Source organism: Procambarus clarkii, unplaced genomic scaffold (genome assembly GCF_040958095.1).
Source record: "Procambarus clarkii isolate CNS0578487 unplaced genomic scaffold, FALCON_Pclarkii_2.0 HiC_scaffold_2345, whole genome shotgun sequence".
NCBI classification, from domain to species: Eukaryota; Metazoa; Arthropoda; class Malacostraca; order Decapoda; family Cambaridae; genus Procambarus; species Procambarus clarkii.
The window spans coordinates 1-4,465 of NW_027191348.1; the positions used below are offsets into that span (position 1 = coordinate 1).

The 4,465-nt window shown below is 45.5% G+C and overlaps 1 non-coding gene across 1 annotated transcript; it reads left to right on the top strand.

Annotated features, from left to right (window-relative positions):
• Positions 1-961: 961 nt before the first annotated feature.
• On the top strand, positions 962-1,145 carry LOC138362677 (U2 spliceosomal RNA). The gene has a single exon (XR_011227864.1). It is a non-coding gene; the product is annotated as a U2 spliceosomal RNA (small nuclear RNA).
• Positions 1,146-4,465: the final 3,320 nt, after the last annotated feature.

A 4,465-nucleotide genomic window follows, 5' to 3' on the forward strand; every position in this document is an offset into this window, starting at 1 on the left:
GAGTTAGCACTAACATGCGGGGAACGGACCATGACAAAGAAGGAGAGAAGACTCGTGGCAAGGAACATCCGCAATCACCATCGTGGACTCAGAGACGAACGCCTGCAGGACAAGCCGGACCAAGGAAAAGTGATGAAGCAAGTCGCAAAAGTCCGAGCCTCGTCCTCCTTCATCTACGACGGAGCATTCACTACCTTCGCAGACTGGAGGTTCATCCACAGGGCTAGGCATAATCTCCTCCCCCTCAATGGAGCAAGGCGCTTCAATGTTAACTCTGACAAACGTTGCAGGCGTTGCAGGAACCCAAACGAGACTCTACCACATGTTCTTAACCACTGCATGAGGCTGTCCAACCCCATGAACAAGCGCCACAATGCACTAGTTCAACGGATCGTGAAAGCTGCTGAAGGACGATTCTGGAAGGTCATCACGGCGAATCAGCAGATCCCTGGCATCGACAGCAACCTACGGCCGGACATCGTCCTCGAGAAGAATGGAGAAGTCCTCCTCGTCGACGTGACGTGCCCCTTCGAGAACGGCGAAGCCTCCCTGGATGAAGCCAGGCTGCGAAAGGAGCAGAAATATGCGCCGATTGCAGCTGCGCTGAGACGGACCTACAAGCAGGTTACTGTCCACGCCTTCGTCATGGGCTCACTAGGCTCGTACGATCCGAGGAATGACAAGTTGATGAACAGGCTCGCCTCCAAGAAGTACCAGAAGCTCTTCAGGAAGCTCTGCGTCACCGATACGATTCGATGGTCGAGGATGATCTACATCGAACACGTGACCGGCGCCCGGCAGTATTGATTTCCATTTATTTGTGCTATCTCTTGCAGGACCATGCCATTTCTTTCAGAATATGTCTATGCTGTTTGTTTCAGGAATTTGCATTATTATGAGTTCCATTGTAAAATTTCCATATGCAGCCCTCTGTGGGAATTGTCACAAGGCATTATGTACAACTCCTGTAACATTATTCAATAAACAAATAATCTGTTCTTATCAGCTTAATATCTGATACGATCCCCATGTGGGATCCTCGATATTAAACTGATTTTTGCAACATGGCAAGTGCTAGGAGCTTGCTCCACCTTTGCCGCGGATCGGCCCGGTATTGCAGTACCTCTGGGATCGGTCCACTCCCTTCGGGGAGACCAAAAACAACCCTATCAACTAGTCAAAATCAAGTAGGAGACGATGATGTTAATTGGTTATGTACATTAATGAATCGTGTTAATTTGAATTGCAGTAATTACTTCACACCAGCCAACATCGTATGAGGAAAAAGCCTTGGAACGAGCAGCAGAAGTGAGTCAGTCGAGTCCGGGTTTGATGGGTCGAAGCTGAACAACTGCAACGAGTTAGAGAGAAGGAAGGAAGGAAGGAAAAGGAAGGAAGGAAGGAAGGAAGGAAGGAAGGAAGGAAGGAAGGAAGGAGAAAGAAGGAGAAAGAAGGAGAGTGAGGTGAGTAATATCATTTAATAACTTTAGATTAAAGATTATGTGCGAGCAAAGAAATACGATGGTTGGTGTGGAAGGAAAGAAGTTGATTTTATGAATGGGGGGTTGCCAGTTAGTGCAATTTTAATTGATTTTGTTTGTTTTCTGAGATAGGTTATATAGGGTGAAGTTTTTCTCTATTTATATAAGTGTGGAAACTGGTTTAGGTAGCTTAGTGGTTTGTTATGAAAAGGCTGGTAGAGATGGGTTGAATAGTGTTAGACTTGTGTCTGCATTTAGTGGAGAACTGGATTTGGTATTTAAATGGCATCTAATATGACGTAGTCATTGTGCAAATCAACTCTAAATCAACGGGTTTACTATGATCGAGAACCTAACTATAATAGTTACCCATTGTTGGCATGCTCTTCTCTTTTTTTTACGAAATTACTTACTCACTCTCCCTTGTGAGTGAGGGTGGAGTGGTGTGTATATCACTCGGAATTCCTTAGTCGGCTTTGACGGCGAAATTATATTCACACACACATCAAGATTAGACGTTTATCTATTTAATTTACCATTGCTGCACTGTACCAATGCGTAATAAAGACGAAATTCGAGTTGAGATGGAGGGAGGGAGGTGTTGCTTTGGTGTGCTCTTACACGGCAACTCAACGATCGTTTGCCACTTCCACGCTTGCCAGTCGGCCACTAGCCTCAAAGTGAATTCTAGTGTCTTGATTAGCTTTACAATCCATCATTTACCTCAATACACACTAACAATGTGTATTTATATACTTCAATCGAGCATTCGATGCACGCATTCACCTATAATATATACGTCAAAGAAACCCAGAACCCACCCAAGTTCAAGCGCACCTGCACTCTCGCCCCTCTCCATTTGAATGCTTGTTTCCTAATTAGATTTCAAATGATTCATTCACCTCTCTAAACGCCACCACCGTCTGTATATTTACATATTTTATTTAGGCAATGTAAGCAGGCACACATTCATTCATTCATTCATTCATTCATTCATTCATTCATTCACGTAAAATAACGAATAAAATTGATATAGAATCTACTATAATTTGCAAAGCGACCAACCACCAAATGTGTCATTGTGAAAGCTAGTTTCGTAATTAGCTTTGCAATACTTCATTTACCTCCCTAAACACCAACAATGAGCGAGTATTTGTATACTCGGTAAAAGCGATGGATGGATTCCTTACACATTCACATATATTAAGCAATGAATTTGCTATAGTACCTACAGTACTCAGACTTCTCGAATTACTTACATCTTCTTATATCTTAACTTTGTTGTTCATTCAACAACAGAGTCGTTTTCCAGGGAATCACATTATGTTAGATGATGCATCGCCTCGCCTCGCATGGCATCGAATCGCATGTGAATTGCATCGCATCGCATTGAACTGCATGGTATTGAATCACAAGGCATTGAATGGCATGGCATGGCATGGCATGGCATGGCGTCACGTCACGTCTCTCGTCTCTCGTCTCTCGTCTCTCGTCTCTAGTCTCTAGTCTCTAGTCTCTAGTCTCTAGTCTCTAGTCTCTCGTCTCTCGTCTCTCGTCTCTAGTCTCTAGTCTCTAGTCTCTCGTCTCTCGTCTCTCGTCTCTCGTCTCTCGTCTCTCGTCTCTCGCCTCTCGCCTCTCGCCTCTCGCCTCTCGCCTCTAGCCTCTAGCCTCTAGCCTCTAGCCTCTAGCCTCTCGCCACCCAGCCCTGCCTCGCTTCGCCTCGTCTCCGGTTTATGAAAACGATGTATCAAGCAAAGTGTTAGATGTGAAAAAGTCGTGATATATATACAAAAATGGAATAGTTGGCGCGTAATAGTGCTGTTCGTTTTCTGTTATGGTATCAGAGAGAGAACGTCTCCTATTTATATTTTTTGACGAGCGTTGGCGTAACAGGCCCCTTGCACTTTTAATTCGTTATTGTACTTTTCAAAAGCTGTAGCTACCTTAAGACACATGACAAATGGAGGTTTATGTATTAGAGTTAAGCGCTATACTCCCTGGCCAGGAGCGAATTCGTGAAACGCCACGCGAGTCTGTTTACCACTTTGCCGCCAGTTACATATTCACTACTCATGAATGAAACCATGTAATATCATGAATTTGCATATATATATAAATTCATTGATCAGGTAAGAAATGGTTAAAGCCTTTACTGCATGGCGTTTATATGTATGCTTGAATTCGAATATTACTCAACGATAATCACATGCCCTTTTGCAATTGAAACTCGCTACGTGGTTTCTAGCCGCAATTGTTGCCTGGTGTTGCAGAGCAACCATGCATCCTATCGCTTCTCGGCCTTTTGGCTAAGATCAAAGTGTAGTACTGTACTATCGTCCGCACGTCCGCAAGGGGTTAAAGGGATAGTATAATCTACACTTTAGCGATCCTGGTAGTCTTAAAACTACCTGTAGGGGGAAGGAATTGGGTCGCCGCATCGCCCATCCGCCTCCACCGGTGAGACAGCAAGCCTCACGGCTTGCTGTCCACCTCCACCGACTGGCTTGTCCGGGGCCAGTCTTTTGGTGGGAAACGCATTAAATTGCGTTTCTCTCTGAGCTTCTGCCTTGTACAAGGCTCAAGGAGCTCGGAGGGAAACTCAATTTATGCTTGCATAGATTGTGTCGTTGTCCGCACGAACTTCCCCTCCGGGTATGGAGTTAAAGGGCCGGTCCAATCAGCGAGCGCGCTTCCACCAACACCGACCGTCCAGCCATCTAGTGGCGGATTTGGGAGTTAGCCCAGAACCGATCACTGGTAAAGGGGGGAGCAAGCTCCTCAAACTTTACATAGTGGCTGGCAAGACGGCAAGTCCCCCGTGATTGCCGTCGACCTTCAGGGGCTGGCTTGTCCGGGGCCAGTCGCCTGAAGGAGAGACCATAGACTCTGTTTTCCTCCACATCTGTGCCTTGAGCCAGGTGCTGGAGGATGAACATAGACTATGTTCACATTGATTGTGTTGTCGTCCGCACGCCCGTTTTTCG